This window comes from Poecilia reticulata, chromosome 13 (assembly GCF_904066995.2).
Source record: "Poecilia reticulata chromosome 13, P_reticulata-male-v2, whole genome shotgun sequence".
NCBI classification, from domain to species: domain Eukaryota; kingdom Metazoa; phylum Chordata; class Actinopteri; order Cyprinodontiformes; family Poeciliidae; genus Poecilia; species Poecilia reticulata.
In genome coordinates this window covers 4,350,012-4,370,668 of record NC_088842.1, presented here as the reverse complement: position 1 = coordinate 4,370,668, position 20,657 = coordinate 4,350,012, and the positions used below count along the sequence as shown (strand labels likewise).

Here is a 20,657-nt window from a genome sequence, read left to right as displayed (position 1 = left end):
TTGTTGCTGATAGCCTATTTTTAATTATTTTCAATATTGAGACTGATACACACAGCAAATTCGGAAGTGTTCAGTCAACTTGTAGAGTTGAATTCAACACTTTGAAAGTGTCTATATTTGTCCACTCTGGATGGTGTAGAAATTACACTTTTGAAAGTGCTATTTGTGATATAGTTGAATCAACACTCACAGTAGTTGAAATTAAACACATATCAGTGTTGACTTACCCAACACTAGTGTATTTAGTCAAAAGTTAACACTATGAATGTGTTAATCTCAGAAGTGTAAAGTATATATTAACATAGAAATCTGAGTTTTGAAATACTACTGGCAGAGTGTGCTGTGGTGGTGCAGGGATTAAGCACAACCCACATATGGAGGCTCTAGTTTTAAATGCGGCTCTCGTGGGTTCGCTTCCTGGTCTTCCCCTTCTCTCTTACCCACTTTTTTGTCAATTTACTGCCAAATGAAAACCACTAGAGCAATTAAAACCTTTTTCCCAGAAACTACTGGCCATCAATAATCCCCAAATTCATTTTAAAAGACATTAGATGCCACTTGAGTCTACAAAAACACCAGCACCAGTTGCAGTATGTAATCTACTTTTATTTCAAACATCAGCACTGACGGAAATATACAATAAAGGTAATTAATTCATGGTACTTTGCACTGAAGGTGAAGTGTGCATTGAAAGTTTATTTTAAGCGGCCATGGATGGTCGTGTGAAGTGTCTTCGGTGCTGCTCATTTCCCCCAACATGAAGGAGGAAGACTTCCAGCCTGGAAGGAAAATCAAGAAATAGCAGAAACATTAGGATAATAAATAAATATTTTAAAAAGAATTGCAAGCAAAGCTAATCAGACTCACGTGTGTGTCACCATCATATTCATTCAAATTACTCTGCCCACCTGGTTTACAAGATAAAGCATAAAAGTCAGAAATAATTACTAAAGAACTTAGTCAGCTTATAGAAAAATTTTGGGACAGCATTAAAAGTCATGCCAACCTGTCTGAAGAAATGTGTTGAAGTCATCACAACAGGCTTCAGTCTGTTGTGATTATTGCCATCACAACAGACTTCCAAAAACATTTTTGGCAGTTTTTAGATATGCCACAGGCACCAAACACCAGAGTCAAATGGCTTAATTGCCTTCTCATTGTGTAGATTCTCCAGAGTCCTGCTAGTCACCTTATTATTCTATTCAGGTGTAGTGCAGCAGCGACACATCTAAATGTTGCAGGACAGTGGCCCTCCAGGACTGGAGTTTGACATCTGTTGTAAAAGCACACTAGGAGGACCCGAAATCAGCCACGAGACAGGAGTGAGCAGAAAACCACAGATCTTTATTGGAGACAGCCAAGGGCGGCACACTGGATAACTAGCTGTAGCACTAGCTAGAAGATAGTGCGTGGGGGCGGAGGGAGAAGCGCAGATGCAGGGCAGCGTACTCACAACCGAGGATCAGAGGAATAAAGTCCAGATCCAAGTTCTTGGTCAGCCGGGCCGAGGTCATACACGAAGGGGAAGATAGCAGAGTCCGAGGGAGTGGGCGTGAGCGGCGTCAGAGAACAGGCTAGGGTCGAGATCCGGGTAGGCAAAAACAGCAGTCCAACAAGGGAAGGCAAAAGGGGAAAATCCAAAGGACAAGAGCGAGGCAGTAACACACAGGGCGTGGATGAAGAGCTAGAAACTACTTGCTGAAAGCGTTCGATAATCTGGCAGTGTGCGGGTTGCGGAGGGAGGCTTAAGAAGGGGAGCAATCAGGGAGCGACACAGCTGCAGGGAATCAGGGAGATGAGGGACACGACATCGATGGACTCAAAACAAAAACAACAGGCACATGTCACCATTACATCTGTGGCATAAATCAAGCCAATGATCCACTCCCCTATTTTGCAGACTACAGCCAAAAGCTTAAAGAAAACGACCTCCACAGCTAAATAATGTTAACTCAAGATATTAATTACTTAGAGTTGAAATAAATTTAATCAGTTAAGATTCGTCCAGAACAATAGGATCGTTCCTGAATATCATACCACTTTATGCACTTTGGTACCAGCATTGTCCCATATTTGCGACACCTCAGTCAACACCTCTACACAATAATTCAGTGCATGAGTGACAACTTTTTTTCATCGCAGATGCAACATGTGTCTCTGTACAGCTAGCTAACACGGAGCTTACCTTTCCTTAAGCTTTCCTTCCAAGTGATGCTAAAAGTTGGACGAAGTCACCACCGTCTGTGAAAGCGAAGCGCTGCTGATTTTACATGTCGCCATATCAATTTATGCAGCGCTATTATATTACTGACGATTAGACAGACATCTCCTCCCACTCAGAGGAAAACACTGTGCATGTCTTGGAGCTTTGCGTGCTCCAAGACAAGGGGGAAGCGATGGGTGACAACAGACACATAAGTCACGTTATTGCTTGGATTTTACAGCGCCACTTTACATCCCTGAACTTCACATTTTAACGGAAAAAAGCCCAATGCAACTTGGATGTAACGAGTAACGCGACACTTTTGTAGAAATGTAGTGAAGTAAAAGTAGAAAGTATCCATTATTAAATCTACTTAAGTAAAGTACAGATACACGAAAATTGTACTTAAGTACAGTAAAAAAGTACTTGTACTTCGATACTTTCCACCACTGGTCAATACCTTGATGTATGCGTGACTTACCACGCATACATCATGGTGCAAATCACGATGTATGCACCACGATGTATGGGTTTGTGTTGTACAAGTATGACATTATTTTTAGGCAACTCCTTAGCTTTTTTTTATGTGACAATTATATGAAACACATTTAACATGCAGTCGAATAGATACCGAGCACGGTAATTTAAGAACAGCCTAGAGCAGCAACGCTTCAGTCTGATCCAAACCACACAAGTAGTCAGTCAGATTAAGGTCCAAAACTTTCGCTTTACAGCCGTTTAAGTGGTACTGACCCACATAAAAAACCCACAGAACAAATGGTACAAATCACATATTTCTCGAATCCCGAAAATATGACATCCACCTTTGCTGTTTCAAAATTATAATCCACGTTTCCACTTGGCTGCTATAATCTGTTCTTGCTTTACACAACGTAATTTCTCATTTTTTCCCTCTGAGATTCTGCTTAGAAAATGAGGTTATGAAGTTAAACTTTTATAAACTAATGCCTCTTATAAGCATCATTTTTTGTATTACTGTTGGTGCAGATATTAGGCGGACACTGTGCTTTGCCTGCTAGTAGTTTAAATTAATTTCAGCTGCACACTTTCAAAAGAACATTCAGATTTTAACATGCATTTTCTAAGTAGTATTTTAGTTCACTCTTACTCAGTAACTTCAGTGTTGTTACACCTCTGAAACATTTTTTGCAGTTTCTTTGAGATGCCAGAACTATTTCATTTAAACATTTAATTTCCTGAGATATTGTCAATTTTTTTTCAAGCAAAACTCTCAAAAAGAGCTGAGGATTTATTAGTTTTGATTACGTTGTGTAGCTAAATATGGACGCTTTCTAGTTTTTTGTTTGTTTTTAATTTTTCAGGTTTGCATTGTAACACCTCATGATGTGTTTCTGAGCCATGATCGTTGTGCTGATTACCTTTCCATTGGATCTAAGCCCCTGGACCTGCTGACGGCGTCCCATCAGTCCACGTCTGATGGTCTGCCGGATCATCACAACGTGGACTAACTTTTTTTTTTACAGTACTTGGTTAAACTATGATCTTGAAACCGGAGCACCAGATATGCAAAAATCTACCTGCAGACCTTGTTGGCTACCCTGACACTGCAGTCATCCTGGACGGGGCTGAGCCGGTCTTCCTCTCCTCCAGAGTGACGAGTTTTCATCACCAGTAAAGGCAAAACAAGTCTGATGTTTGATTAGCTGCTAGGAAGTATATTATATATTCACTGTTCATTTTGCCATCCTGTTTGTACCTACAATAAAATTGAATCTCATTTGTAATACTTTACATTTCACAAACCTTTTTTTCACCATTTCTCTGTGTTTACATTATATCAAGTACGTGCTTGTGAAATGTACTTTTATAATATGTTACAGGAATTCAAGTGAGATGTAGTCATATAATTTAATTTACTTAATAAGGCTGAATGATTTGACTTACATTTTTTTTCATACCAGATTTGATTTTAATCGATTTCTCCCGTCCTCAATTTCTATAATAAAATCACAGAAAATATTTTCAAAAAGTGCCTTTATTTCAATCATCTGTTCTGTGAGTTGTATAAGGGAGCATTACGGCCAGGATACAAGAAATTTTAATTGCAAGAATGCAGTCATCATTACAGCAGAATGAAGAAGCAATTTTATAACAATGTCTTAACATTACAAGTCGTTTTAATGAGAAATAAAGATTCAGATTCATCTGACGTAACCAGCTCAGTCCATGTGGTTCTGACATTTGTCAGTAATCAAGAGGATGTACATTTAGACCTCAACTGACCAGGTGAGCATTAAGGTAAAAATAAAAAAATACTGTATACTGTAGTATACTGTATACAAAACGGAAAAAGAGCAACTGATAGAGATGAAAGAAATACTGATAGAAATACTTTCTATATAAAGAAAAGCAAAAAATAGCAGGAGAAAAGTTGTTGGCAACATTAGCTCAGCCAATCCCTCCTTCCAGGAAGCCATCAAAGAGAACTCCTGTCCAACTCCAACTATAATAAAGAAAGGAAGAAAGAAAGAAAGAAAACGGAAAGTTAAAATAACAAATAATGCTAAATTAATAATTCAGATCTAATGCGTTCTGGAATCTATTGACATTTTACAAAGTTCACAAATCAATTAGAAGGTTTCAGAAATGTTTTATTTATTCTGCTGTTAGTACAGAGTAATCTAGTTCGGTTTGAAATGTCAATGTGTTGTAGTTTTTAAAATACAACACATTAAAAAAGCTCAAGATAGTGGAAAATTAAGTGTAATCGCACTTTAGCTATTTTCTGAATTAGATGCTACATTCGGAAGCTAACTTCAGCTTCGACTGATAGCTTGGGCACAATATAGAAGGATCTATATGTTTATATAGATATATATATCTTTATAGATATGTAGATTGCACACTGCACAGATAATCAAAACACTTAACATTTACATAGCACTTTTGTAAGCTTTTGTAAGCTTGTCCCTGTTAGCTATAATGAGCCATTATGATGAATACAAACGATTTATTAACTTACCTTCAAAGTTACTGTGAAGTTTTGACACATCCAGCTTAAATCCTTTGTTGTTGTTGGAGCATTTCAGGACATCTGAATAAGCACCGTTAATAGTTCTGCAGCGACTGAGGAGCCACTGTTAACATACTGTTGCTTGTGCACCGGAACCCTTCTATGTGGCAAAAAAATGCGGAAGTGCTAAAACGGAAGTCCGTGACATATGCCCCATTTGGTAAAAACTGTGAGCTTTGCTGAAGTAATTAAAGACACAAGTTCAAATCCATGCTGAGAGTGGAACTCCTTACTCGTCTGCAGCAAGTGATGGCAAAGCGGGGCGCGTCATCACGACTTTACACAAGTTTGTCTTTACCTCCACGGCAGAGACTCCGCCGAACCCCTGAGACCGACTCATCGAACCCCTGGGGTTCGATCGAACCCAGGTTAAGAACCACTGCTCCAAATGCACTTGAAGTGCAACAAAAACTAAAAAAAAGACTAAACACAAACAGATATAAGATTAGTGTTTTGCATCATCACAACATGCATTAACACACACACCTATCTTCCCACGTAGCGACTCCGGAGCCCACCACAAACACCGCTGCGAACAAGCTTCTGCTCTGGCTCCGCCAACACCCTTCACATTCTCTGTGAACACTCAGCTGAGCTTTCAGAGGTCCCTCTACATTATTGAGTAGCTTGGATTTTAAATGAAACACTAAACTCATTCAACATGCTCTCCTAACCTTCCTTTTGTGCCTGGCTTGGATCTTCAATTATCCATCCATCATGAGCTCATTTGTATCGGAACAAAACAGCCACTCCATCACGTCTCGAGAAACTGTGGAACTGTGCATATTTCTATTGTAAAGTAAAACGCGACGCACACATTTACTCATATGGTATGAGGATCCCGCCTGAAGCTGAAGGACGGGTGCAGCGGTCAAGTGGATGCTGCAGACGCCAAGGGGTTTGGATCGATTTGGTTACAAGTGGAAGTATGTTTACGTGCACCTTTGTGTGTGTGTTGTTTTTTTTTCCATTATGAAAAATGTAATTATAACAAATGATTGAGACTCCCATTGACAACGCAGAGAGAACCCGGTAACTGGGTCAGCAACGTAAACATAGTTAAACAAGAGCCGGGTTTTCCGTGTTGCTTCCGCAGACAAGATGTAGAGTGACACCAGAGATATAACTTTGAAATATGGATGCACTGGGACAGTTTATAATCCCAGTTCCCAGAAATGGTGTACAAGTTTGTGTGAGTGTGAGGCAGGGGGGTGGGTTAAGAGAGGATTTTCTTTATAGCTACACAAAGATGTTGGATATAAGGGGAGCTGGTAAAGGTTGTCGACAGTGACGTTAACTACAGGCTAGAAAATGGATGTTTCCAAAAAATATCTTATGTTGTCCAATTCAACATTTTTTATATACTGTATAGTTCACAGTATTCTGTTCAAAAAGTAGGATATTTGAGCTGTATACTGACGCCATCACCTTTAGTGCGCAACAGCCATCAACAGCTTATTGTAGATGGAAAATAATATTGTGTGGATTAAAAAATATATTTTACATTTTATATTCTCACATTTTTCGCATTTCACATTTTGAATACAAACTTCAAAAACTGATATGTAGATTTTGAGAAGATTGTGAAGCAAAGGCCAGTAAAGGGTCTAGAAAAATTCACAAGGTATGTGTTGAAGATAAATAATTCAGTTTTCCTCTCTCTTTTAGCATACTCATGTATACATATATGCACTCACATAGACAATGTGCACAAAGCTAAGATTGAAGGACGTTACAAACTAGGGAACGCCCTCTTTAGGGCGTAATATAAATAGAGGCTAATAAAGACCCTTACAAACTGTTTGATGACAATTACCCTGGTTTCACTGGACACAAAAATCTATGAAGTATTCTAAAGAGAAATATGAGACACAGCAGACCCAACAGTTCAGACACTGATGTAGGAATTCATACAAAGGGAGCATAAACTGAAACATATGATGTACAGCTTATATTTGAAACCAATGGGTTTGTCGCAATAAAAAACAACACACACAAGTTCAATGCAAATACAATGTCTTAATTTGTTACATAGTAAGACATCAAATAGAACTGTGTGTAATAGGGCCTTAGTTTGTCTGTGGTTCCTAAACAAATGTAATTTTAGTTCTTCATTAGAGCAGAGCATACATATATAAGACTAGATATAAACAAAACAGCAGGTGAAATGGAAGACGTAGAACCAGGGGAACTCTCATGAGTATACATCATATTTCAATATCCTGCAAGGTTATTGTCTGAGTTAAAATTGGCTTTTGAAACAGTGTGTGTAAAGTCGTTAACATCACCTCCCTGCAAATTTGCAGTAATCACCTCCACCTATACAGGGAATGGTGATGTAGAGGAACCCTCTACGTTTGAATATCTCCTAAAATAGACTGAGGGGAAATCCATCCATCCATTTTCTTCCGCTTCATCTGGGGTCGGGTTGCGGGGGCAGCAGCTTCAGAAGGGAGGCCCAGACTTCCCTCTCCCCGGCCACTTCTTCCAGCTCCTCCGGGGGAACCCCAAGGCGTTCCCATGCCAGCCGAGAGACATACACTGAAAGAAATAACTCTTTGGATTAACATTAAAAAATCAAGGAAAGATTTTCCATCTGACTGCTTTGCTTTATTTCAGCAGTATGTAATTCTTTTACTCCAATTTAAAGGAAATGTGTTGGTTCAACTTAACTTTTGAGATTGATTCAACTTAATTACTTTAGTTGAACCTAATGTAATTTAATAGAGCCAGCCCAACTAATTTGCAATGTTTTAGACCAAATAATTGTCTTTACTTGATTAAGATTAATGCAAATTTAATTGAAACCAACTTATTTTACAGTGATAACTTCACACTACTTAATTAAGTTGATCCAACTCATGAAAATTAAGTTAGCTGAACAAACATGCTTCATGCTGAAAGAAAGCTATATAATCGTGTGGAAAATCTTTCCATGATTGAATTATGTTAATTCAAAGACATTTTCTTAAGTGCTATTAAATTAAGTGTTTTAAGACCACATTGAAAGAAGAAAGAACACTCAACAATTAGAAAAAGTACAACATGAACTGTATTTTCAAAATTGTAATCCATTTTCTTTTTACACAGCACAAAAAACAGCTGAGTTGAAAGTTGAAATAAACAACAAAAAGTCAGTTTTGTTTTTTCAGAAAAAACTGGGCTGTGTTGATCACTGTTTAGCATAGATCAAATTCTTAACATAAAAAGTGTCATTAAATTCGCTCAACTTTGCGAACTGTAACAATTCAAATTTAGTTTTTGACTGCAGTCTTTGGAAAAACATGTAAAGATACATTGCCCAAGTTGTTCATCACTTCCACCCCCTCCAGGACAATCCCAACATCCTCATTGGCATCGCCAGGCTCTGCACTCTCTGGTCGAATGACAAAGATTCCACAGACAGTCTCGGCTACGGCCATTTGTGCACCTTGATCAACGTCCTACGGGAACAAGGGTGGGGTATTTCACATCTCATTAAATAAAAAAAGAACTTACACTTGTTTGGCTGACTAACAACTAAGATCCATCAAGGACCTGTCTGTGTTAATTGTGAGTCCAGTGGTAGGATTTTCCATTTAGAAAAGGTACCATATTTTCTGCACCATAAGGTGCACCTAAAAACCTTACATTTTCACAAAAATCGTCTTATAATCCGGTGCACCTTGTGGTGCGGAAAATATGGTATATTGTCTCATTATATGGAAAAACATGAAGAGAAGGCCCCATATTCTGTGGCCAGTTCTCCTCAACTGAAATGACAGTCTGAGGATCCACCACATAGACTGTCGTTCCAAATCAGGCATACTTATGTGCAAGTACAAAGCCCTGACTCTGTACACAAACCAAACATCTTATACATGAAGAACCTGTCTTGTTTTCTGGATGGAGGAAATGCCATGACTATGTGTGGTAGTCATTTCCAAAAAGATCAGTACTAATGTCTTAGGTAAAGTTACTTAATATTTTTGTCTGCGTATGAAACAGTGCTATTAAAAAAAAAAAGCTCAATAAAACAGGCCAAAGATCTTTTTGTGGAGTTTAACTCACCTAAAAATCCTCATTTTAAACCCACTTAACCATAACTGTAATTATATCAATTTTACTAATGATTCTCCTTTTCTGTTGGAGAAATCTAAAAGCATCTCAAAAGTCAAATTAAAATTGAATGTACCCAAGTGAAAAAAGAAGAGTTTTAATGATATTCTCTTATTTTAAATTTATTAGTAATTCACAGGAAGTCCAATTAACTCCAACTATAATCACCTCTTTTGTAGACACAAAGATAAATTAACATGCCATGTACTCTTTCACCAGCTTCTCTGGATCTTCATTCAGGTATGCACACAGACCTTTGAGGATGCACTCTCGTCTGACTTCAGCAGTGTTTTCCTAAATATGCAGATCAGAAAACAATGAGAACAATCGCAAAAATCCAGCAGTATACTATAGGGTCACACACTTGAAAACTTAGCTAAATTCAAAGGAAGTCACAACGAAAGTGATCAGTGGCTTGCAGCCTATTTGAAAGATCTTTAAAATTGTTATTCTCCTTTCATTATGCTATGACTAAAATTAAGTTTAACATTTTATTTAAACTTCTAACTGAAGTTGTCACCTAAGAAATATTTATGTCTGAAACAAGGGCGCAGTATAGGGGGATATACTGTGAAAAATCTATTTCTTCTGCCTTCTCCCAGTGCTAGAAACAACCAGTTACTGGCAGGAGAGTTTTAGTGCGGTCAATCCCAATCTCATGTTGCTGCTCATCCTTCTTCCCCCTTGCTCTGTACTATTCTGTAGCTAGCATAGGTCTGATAGCAGCTCATATCTACTAGACAGAGAGAGACAACACTCCTTACAGTTCCACATCCCCACGGAAATAAAGACAAATAAAACAAACTTGCCAAATACAAGTTTCGCTGAACCCTAGCTTTATAAGCGCTCTAACACTAGATTCAGTCACTTTAGATCTGGCAAAACTTACTATTAGCCACTGCAATCTAAAACTTGATGGCCAATGACCCCCTTCACCAGTGCTTATGTAGGTGGATAACAGACAGGTGATGTTCTGAAAGAGATCAGATACATTTTCAAACATTAAAATATGTAATTCACCCTAAGCAGGGTTGTATCTGAACATTCAAACTTTTAGTACAAGTCTCTTGAATGCATCATGAATCAATCAATCAATCAAATTTTATTTGTGTAGCACATTTCAGCAGCAAGGCATTTCGAAGTGCTTTACATAATTAAAAACAGAAACAGAGACATGTAACATTGAATAAACAGTGAAACAGATAAAAAGTAAAGGTAAAAACATTGAAGACATTAAAACCCGCACTAACCCTAATTTAGCTATAAGCATCTCTAAACAGGTGGGTTTTAAGTTGAGATTTAAAGGCACCCAGTGTTTCAGCTGTTCTGAAACTGAATATAACCACTGGGCACATGCAAGCATACCTGCAGAACAGTGGTGAATTGAACATGGTAGAAAGAAATAGTAGCATAGGCCAAAATGAGCACATGAAAATCAAAACAAAAACCTCAACATTTCAAAATTAAACCAATAAACTTCAAAATAGTTTTTGAACTACAATTATTTGGGGAAAAACAAGTACAAAAACAAAAGACATCTTTAGAGCAGAGGAATATATGTATTTAAAAAAAGCTCAAGTCTGTTCATGGAGTAATAGGAATAATGGACAATCCACTGAATGTTTCAGCCAGAAAAAAAGAATAGAAATCCATAGCTTATGTGGACATTGCGAGCACATTTAAAGCTCTGACAGCAAAGGTTCCTCCGACTCAAATTTAATACTTTTTATTATTAATAAATTAAGAATCTGTATCATGATAGAAAGCCACAAAAGTGTGTGTGTATCCAATGTCCACTCTGCATTTACCTATGTAGTAACAGTACTAAAATAAAAAAATATATATATTTAAATAGACTTGTGTTTGGCCCCAGTGTTTAAAATACACTAAGCCTCAGACTTCAGAGTTTGTATCGCAACAGATGCTGAATTTACATCAGTGCAACTTTTTTCCTGGGAACTTCAGCAACCTCAGGAGGAGCAAAACTGTGACATTTATGGGGTCCGTTTGTGTCTCGAAAGCAGCTTTGTGACCCTTACACAGCATATAGTTCTACAGACTGTTTTTTTTCCCCACAAAATGCACCAAACATATGGTGCGGCGATAAATTTAAACTTACCAATGATATCACAAAAATCTAGCTCCTTTAAGCTAACCAACTTAATCTACAAAACATAAATAATGTGACACAAGCAAGGAAAAAGCAGAAAATGGAGAAAATGGTAGAGAAACTCTAATTAATTGCCAGCTAACCATCGCTTCATGTGATGTTAGCACATGTTAGCCACTGATTTGAGTACATCAATTAATTACATAGAAACGTGACCGAACATAGAAAAAAATATTTTTTTAAAAGTATGATGATTTTAATTTCCATCTTTTTATTTGGATTTTTATTTTGATTTAGATGGATGAAAATAGATTGAATCTTACCTTTTTCAAATTAAGCAGATGCAAACCAGGAATCTTCCCGCTTCTCTTGAAAGAACCATTTGAAGTTTTCCCAGACACAAGACCTTGCGTAATCTCTCTAGCATCTCGCGTGATCTTCCGTAATTTCGCTAGCATCTTGCGTGATCTTCCGTAATCTTGCTAGCATCTCTCGTGATCATCTAGTCTCGCTAGACCCTCTTTCGGCGGGAGATTAGTCTGACTAAATTGAATCACGTTGTCTCAACTTGAATACATGTTATTAACGCTGGGTTGTTGAATTTTATGTTTATTTTGATGTGATTTTGTCATATTTGCCTTTGAAACATAAAATAATTCTGTTAAACATGTTATTTATGCAATGACCACTTCAATTCAATTGTGTTTTGACACAAGCATGGAGCAAGCAGGAAATGGTGCAAATGTTAGAAAAATGCTGATTAATTACCAGCTAAACATCACTTCATGTGATGTTAACACGTTAACCACTGACTTGAGTACATCAATTACATAGAAACATGAACAAACACTGTGGATATGTGCACAATCCTGCCAGGAAAGTTTAGTATTCTCAAAACTGCAGCTGGAGTTTTCCTGGCACGTAAAACAATCATCTCGCGGGTCCTCTTGTGATTTCCCATGATCTCGCATGATCTGCTGTGATCTTGCTCGTTGCCTGCAGCACAAGATCAGTCTGACTATAATGAATCATGTTATCTCAACATGATTCAATTTCATAAACGTTAAGTTGTTGAATTTCTAGTTTATTCAACATGATTTTATCACGTTTTTGTTTAAAATAGCGGTTCTCAACGTGGTTCTCAACGGGGCGCTGGCGGACATTTTTACAAAAGGTGGGCGCTGGGATTCCTTTGGGGGGCGTTTGGTCGAAGGTAAACTTTACACCTTATATGCACAACAATACCAGTTTAGACTTTGAGCAACTTGCTAAAACTGTATTGTGTAACATTAAAACATGCTTGGCTGCAATGGTATCGATGGCAGCTCTTCTTCTATTCAGTGTTTGTAGCTTCTTGGCGCAGCTCCGCTCCTGCTACTGGTAGCTTCACCACGCTAACACAGCTCACCAACAGTTCAGCGTTACACCGGCTGATGACGTTGCTGTGATTCACTTGTCTGGAGTCTGATTTTAAAATATTTTATGTTTTATTGAGGATTTTTGTACATATGTTTTGGCAGTACTGTGATCATGTTAAGCAGCAACTTATATTAAAAAGTGTTTTATTTCCGTCTGGATGCTGCCCACTTCCATGGAAGGACAACAGAAAATCACTCCTATAAACATGTAATTACTAAAATCACGATACCCTGACTTTGTATCCCTCTGAAAAATGAACCCATTTAAATAAAGAAATCCCTCCATGGGTGATACCTCGATAGAGAGCGTTCATTTTATAGAGTTAACACCGGTGCTACAAGTGATCCGGTATGAAACGGATGATAGAACAACGGTACCACAGCACTTTTAAATTTCAATAATCAGGATACAGAAATTGTTTCCGTTGTTTTAAAAGGTTTATGTCAGTCTGCCTTTTCCCCATCGATACGCCCTGCACCTTAGGGGGTTAAAAACAAAAACAAACAAAAAAACGACGCGCACTTTGCGCAAAACTCTGAAACAGGAGAAGCGGGACATAAAACGGAGCGACGAACTAGATGTGAATTATGGCATAAAAACAGAGAATCCAACGCTGAACAGTGAAAAATCAACACATGATGTCAAACATGTCGATTAGGCGGCGCAGCAGGTGATGAGTGAATATTACTGATGGTGAGCGTCAATAAATGATAAAATAAATCTAGCAACAGGAAAGAAACTAAAGTGGACATAACAATAAACCAAAAGACGATAATACTAATCAAAGGAAACTAGATGGAAATGAATGAAGAACAAAATGCAACAATAAACTAAGAAACTAAAGTAAATACAGAGGAATAAACTGGTATGGCAAGACCTTTCGAGCCATACTTAATACAGAGGACTGTATGGCAAGAATAAACAAACTATTTCCAGATGAAAGGTAAAATAATTCTGTTGAAGTGCCATGGGTTTGTTGAGAGCACATCTAATACTGAGAATAAATATATCTTACAGACCATAACAGTAAATAACTTATCACTTATTTATGTTTTTAATCAGATTTGATACATTTATTTCTTCAATATTATTTTTCATGTCCGTGTTAATATCATGAGGCTGATGACTCCATGACACTTTCAATTTGACACATTAGAATTTTATTAAGAACCAGATTTGTTCTTAGTAATTTCTGTCCAGTAAAACTATTAATCTATAAATCAATAGATCGGTCTATATAAAGATATAATCTGTGTTTCTATTTCATATTTGTATGGCATTAAAAGGACCTGGAACTTTTGTTTTTCCAATGAAAGCTCTGGTTTGCACAATAAATGCCATGTGGGTGAAATTTTATGGATGATACTCTGATGTCCCATTCTCCTGAAGGCAGCACAGAGCTGCACCACCAGAAACTGACAGAAACACTGAGGAGAAGAAGAGCTATGATTAATGTAGTTACAGTTCTATCCATGTTTTAATGTTGTAGAGCTCAGTCGTTTTGCAAATAGTTCAAAGTTTAAACTGGCATGTTGTACATCTTTTATCTGCTATTTTGTGGAATATTTAACAACTAGAAAATGGCAAAGAATAAGAATATTTTTTCCACTCTGAATGGCTGCTGTTAGGCCAAATTTAAGTAGAATGTCCATTGCATTTTTTGTAGACACATGTGAAAATAATTTCTATTCCTATGGCTTTTTTGTTCTCTGGGAAATTATTTTTGATGATAAATACAGAAACAAGCATAAAAATCAAAACATTTACAATAGTGATAGTAATATTAAAAATAAAATAATAGTCAGTGCAAAGTAGCCTACAAATTCTTTGGTGGGGGGCGGTGAGGGACCTCGATAAAGGCTAGGGGGGCACTGGCACAAAAAAGGTTGAGAAACACTGGTTTAAAACATGAAATTATTGTGTTAAAAGTACATGATATTCTTTTGTTAATGTAATAACCCGCTAAGTAAATTTTTTTGAGTGTAGTCCCTCCAGCGTGTCCTGGGTCTTCCCCGAGGCCTTCTCCCGGTGGGACGTGCCCGGAACACCTCACCAGGGATGCGTCCTGACCAGATGCCCGAGCCACCTCAACTGGCTTCTCTTGACATGGAGGAGCAGCAGCTCTACTCTGAGTCCCTCCCGGATGACCGAGCTTCTCACCCTATCTCTAAGGGAGAGCCCAGCCACTCTGCGGAGGAAACCCATTTCGGCCGCTTGTATCCGTGATCTTGTTCTTTCGGTCATGACCCAAAGCTCATGACCATAGATGAGGGTGGGAACGTAGATCGACCAGTAAATCGAGAGCTTCGCTTTTTGACTCAGCTCTGTCTTCACCACGACGGACCGGTCAGCGCCCGTTTCACAGCAGACACTGCCCCAATCCGCCTATCAATCTCCCGCTCCCTTCTTCCCTCATTCATGAACAAGATCCCCAGATACTTAAACTCCTCCACTTGAGGCAGGACGACACCCCTGACCCGGAAAAGGCACTCTACCATTTTTCGGCTCAAGACCATGGCCTCGGATTTGGAGGCACTGAGCCTCATCCCGGCCGCTTCACACTCGGCCGCGAACCACTCCAGCGAGAGCTGCAGATCACGATCTGATGAAGCCAACAGGACCACATCATGCGCAAAAAGCAGAGATGTGATCTTAAGGCCACCAAAACAGATCCCCTCGACACCTCGGCTGCGCCAAGAAATTCTGTCCATTAAAGTAATGAACAGAATTGGTAACAAAGGCGGAGTCCAACTCTCACCGGAAAGAAGCCCGACTTACTGCCGGCAATGCGGACCAGACTCTGACACCGGTCATACAGGGACCTGACAGCCCGTATCAAAGGGCCCGGTACCCCATACTCCCGGAGAACCCCATACAAGGCCCCCCTAGGAACACGGTCGAACACCTTCTCCAAGTCCACAAAACACATGTAGATTGGTTGGGCGAACTTCCATGCACCCTCCAGGACCCTGCTGAGGGTGTAGAGCTGGTCCAGAGTTTCACGACCAGGACGAAAACCACACTGCTCTTCCTGAATCCGAGGTTCGACTGTCCGATGGACCCTCCTCTCCAGGACTCCTGAATAGACCTTACCAGGGAGGTTTAAGAGTGTGACCGCCCCTGTAATTGGAGCACACCCTCCGGTCGCCCTTTTTAAACAGGGGGACCACCACCCCAGTCTGCCAATCCAGGAGTACTGTCCCCGATGTCCATGCGATATTGCAGAGTCATGTGAGCCAACACAACCCTACAACATCCAGAGCCTTGAGACCGCCCGGAGTTTCATCCACCCCCGAGGCCCTGCCACCAAGGAGCTTTTTGACCACCTCGGCGACCTCGTCTCCAGAGATTGGAGAGCCCAACTCGGAGTCCCCAGGCTCCGCTCCCTCAACAGAAGGCATGTTGGTGGGATTGAGGAGGTCTTCGAAGTATTCCACCCACCGGCCCACAACGTCCCGAGTTGAGGTCAGCAGCACACCATCCCCACTATAAACAGTGTTGGTGCTGCACTGCTTCTCCCTCCTGAGACGACGGATGGTGGACCAGAATCGCCTCGAAGCCATACGGCTCCATGGCCTCTCCAAACTCCTCCCACGCCCGAGTTTTTGCCTCAGCGACCACCCGAGCTGCATGCCGCTTTGCCCGCCGGTACCCATCAGCTGCTTCCGAAATCCCACAGGCCAAAAGGATAGGACTTCTTCTTCAGCTTGACAGCATCGCTCACCGAAGGTGTCCACCAATTTACTTGAGGGTTGCCGCCGCAACAGGCACCAACAACCTTGCGGCCGCAGCTCCGATAAGCCGCCTCGGCAATGGAGGCACGGAACATGGTCCACTCAGACTCAATGTCCCCCCACCTCCCCGGAACGTGTTCGAAGTTCTGCGGGAGATGGGAGTTAAAGCTCCGTCTCACAGGGGACTCTGCCAGACGTTCCCAGCAGACCCTCACTACATGTTTGGGCCTGCCAGGTCTGACCGGCTTCCTCCCCCACCACCAGGTAGAATTCAGTGGACAGCTCCGCACCTCTCTTCACCTGAGTGTCCAAGACATATGGCCGCAGATCCGATGAAGCGATGACAAAATCGATCATCGAACTGCGGCCTAGGGTGTCCTGGGGCCAAGTGTACATATGGACTTCTGTGCATGGTGTTCGTGATGGACAATCCATCACGAGCACAGAAGTTCAACAACAGAACACCACTCAAGTTCAGATCGGGGGGGGGGCCTGAGGTGAAGTAAATACAAGATTACCTGCAATTCCAAACTACCAGCCTTCTAAGAAATAGAAAATGCAAGAAAATCATAATGCTTTTCTGGGGCATTCATAAATCTTATCTACGCTTTTCATTGCCTGTATAGATTATTAGCATTTTTATGTTGCTTAAACTGGGGTATAATATGGAATTGAAGATGTTTAATCCCACTTATCCATTTAAAGGGGCAGCAATATGTATTTTTAAGGCCCATAGCACTTCTGTTAAAGACAGACATATCAAACATAAGTTAAAAGTAGTTTGATGCCTTTTCCATGATGTCCTTTACAACCGTTCTTAGCAGCGTTGGACTTGGAACTAGTTCCTATGATGAGTTCAGCACTCTGGATGGCTGCCACGAGATTCAAAAATCCCTCAAACATGCATAAAGGAATCACACTCCAGGTATGTTTTTGATGGGAATAAGATTAAAGCAAAATGTAAAGCTCAGAAAGTTGATTTTACATAACTCCCCCGCAATGCTTTACATTTTAAATGGTACCATTACAGACTGAGTTTTTAATGTACTGTAAAGGTACAGTTAATTCCAAGTCAGTTTAATTGCTTTCAAGAAAACAAAGGCAAAAAAATTAAAAATCTGTATATTTTATAGGTGTGCTGAATTTTAAGGAGGAAAAAGAATGATGATGCCAAACCTGTTAGCCCTCCTGACATTTATTGGTGAATAGCATGGACTGTTCTAGCTGCGTTTCCATTATATAATGTCTGCAAAATTTTATTGATATTCCAGCAATGTCGAATAAACACAATTTTACAATGCTTCCATTAAATAGGAAATACAGTTAAAATCATGTGAATGAGTTCGACCGCGCTATGTCAGTAAAAGAACATGATGTGACATCATCCATCTACACTCAAAGAAATTAATCATTGACATAATTTTTTTATATCAACAGGTTGATACCCAGGGTATTAACCTGTTAAATCAACAGGTTCCACATTGTTAACTGAAAGCAAAACATATATAGTAATCTGACATTATAACTTTATGTTTAACTAAGACAAGATTAATTAACTAACCCAACTACTTCAAATCACTTCAGATTGATAAAATAGAAGTTAGTAGAACTAACTTAACTTTTTTGTGTTAGTCTGACAAAGCAAACACTCTTTCAGTGAACTTATGTTTCATTTGTTCACTAAAAATAAACAAATTATGTTACTTTAACAACTAAAATTTGCTTTCTATCAACCAATATGTTTTTTAAATTCAACTAATTATTTTCTAGTTAAGTTAACTAAATTCAAGTTTGTCGACAGGTTCCACACAAATGAATTAAGTAGGTCTAACTTAATTTTGTAATGTTCTTTAACACCGGAGATCTTACACATTACATTATTTTAACCAGGTTAACAGTGACAAGAACATAAAATGACAAACAATAACAAACTTTCAACTTCAAATATCTAATATTTGACATCAGGCCTAAGCAAAATCAAAGAAATAGAATCTCAAAGGATAATTCACAGTCTAAATTTCAGTAAATATTAGCACCTCCTTTCGTCATCTTCAGCATTTCTGCCAGTAGTAACATCCAGTTGTTTTTCAAAGAAATACAAAAAAGCGTTTTCATTGAAATACATTACTTTCAGTAACATACAGCCGACAAACCGCCTCCTCCTACCACAAAAGCTTTAGGGGAAAAAATTGTTTTTTCTAAATAGGCTAATTTCCATCAAGTTTAGTAATTCTAATTTGTGTGATTTTAAGGTCAATGGAAACACAACTAATGTCTCACAACCAATGACAACCTCTCCCGCGTGTCTTGAGATATCATTCCAACTGATCTATTGCGTGATCTTTTAGCATCTGTCACAGATTATCTATCCTATCCAGAACTGGGCTCAGACAGCCACTCCACCATCCTGATTTTCACATCCCTCAAAAAAACTAAATTTTTCAAAAGAGACTCAACAACCTGGCTTGTATAGTTTGTTTTCTAAAAGACCTGACAGCAATTGTAAAAGTTTATCTCAGGTGAGATTAAAATGAATGAATTATTTCAGTGGTAATATCAGATGGACTATTGCTGCAACACATCCAATGATTGAGGTGATTAATGTATTGCTTGCACTTTAACCAAATCATTTACTCAAGTGCTGACAGTATTCTACATCCCGTTTAACTTAGCCTTGAGACTGAAGTGCTTTGAATATCCACCATATTGAAAAACATCTCAAGATTCAGTTGATCTCATTTCTGAATGTTTTGCATTATGCTATGGGTGGAGAACACTTTGTGGTTGAAGCTATTCCCCAGTTGATCCACTATCTTCCTCAGCATGCCATTCCTCTGACAGGGCCTTGAATTCAGCATGGATAATCCTTGGAGTAGAGGGCTAATGCCCCGAGATCACCCCCAGGAGAAGCCCTCCTCCTGCATCCCAAATGACGATCTCCGTTTTGTCGCTAGTGCCATCCGTAGCAACACAATAATTAATGAGCTCAACCATCCTATCGCAGAAGAAGCCTCCATCCCCAGCCTCAATTGTCCCTAGTACGCAATGATAATTTGACTTACGTGGTGCTAATTTCATAAAAGTTAAACGGCAATTAGGAAAATGTGTCTTTTTGACGGGCGGAGGGATTAAGGCTAAGCTGCAACGCCATGACTCTTTACTGGCTCCAGGCTTATACCGGGTATGCGCGCTGGCGCTCGGCAACATCATTATCGGTCATCACATTAATAACCCCATATCTTCATTCGATGTGCTACATTTAATTAAAGCGTGAGGTTGTGTGACAAATTAATGCCTAATTGGAAAGCACCTTTTGAGCAGTCTCTTTGCCCTACACCAGCTGTGGTCAGTTATGAAGTGAGAGAAGTTGCTTCATTTGCTTCTGAACAACCTGCTTATGTAGTTAACTTTACACCACGTACAGCATTACAATGTACCTTGTTCTTCTAAACTTGGGTCAAAAGGCAGAAACAAAGGGACAATATAGTTAGTCATGTTCATAAGCTTGTAACTTCAAATTCATTTTTGAAGACTGAATAATTCTTTTCAGATGCCTTCTAGTATGTACATAATACAATAAAATTACAAGGAGATTTTTGTTTTTGCTCAGTTTTTTTTTTTAATAAACATTGAGATTTGAATCATAATTAAAATGTATACATTTACGAGAGCTGATAGCCAAAATAAAGAATTTAAAAAGGAAAATAAAACAGTGAAACAAAAAGCTACAGTAACTAAAAGACTAAACAATAAAACGATTAATGCATTTTTTTTAATGTGTTTAAAATCTATTAAAATTCCAATCCAGGAGCTTAGGGTCTTCTGAATGGCCAAATTCAGAATTTTATATCCAACTTTGTTAAAGGGAGGAGTAACCAAGGGAGGTTAAGTCAAATTGTTCTCCCCCTTTATGAGTAGCCAACTTTGTTGGCTACACTGTCTGGGAGGAAAATACAGCCTCATCTTACAACAATGTCGGTTTTTAGGGCCGGTCATAACTTATTTCAAAACCTTCTGGATTTTAAAATCCACACAAGA

The 20,657-nt window shown here is 39.1% G+C and overlaps 1 protein-coding gene and 1 long non-coding RNA gene across 12 annotated transcripts in view; both read right to left on the bottom strand.

Annotated features, from left to right (window-relative positions):
• Window positions 1–20,657, bottom strand: part of robo2 (roundabout, axon guidance receptor, homolog 2 (Drosophila)) — a 525,042-nt gene that overhangs the window by 413,987 nt on the left and 90,398 nt on the right. The gene's annotated exons all lie outside the window — the stretch shown is intronic.
• On the bottom strand, window positions 586–2,932 carry LOC145554711 (uncharacterized). The gene is made up of 3 exons (XR_014090699.1): window positions 1,007–2,932; window positions 868–908; window positions 586–779 (listed from the first exon to the last, which is right to left on the bottom strand). It is a non-coding gene; the product is annotated as an uncharacterized LOC145554711 (long non-coding RNA).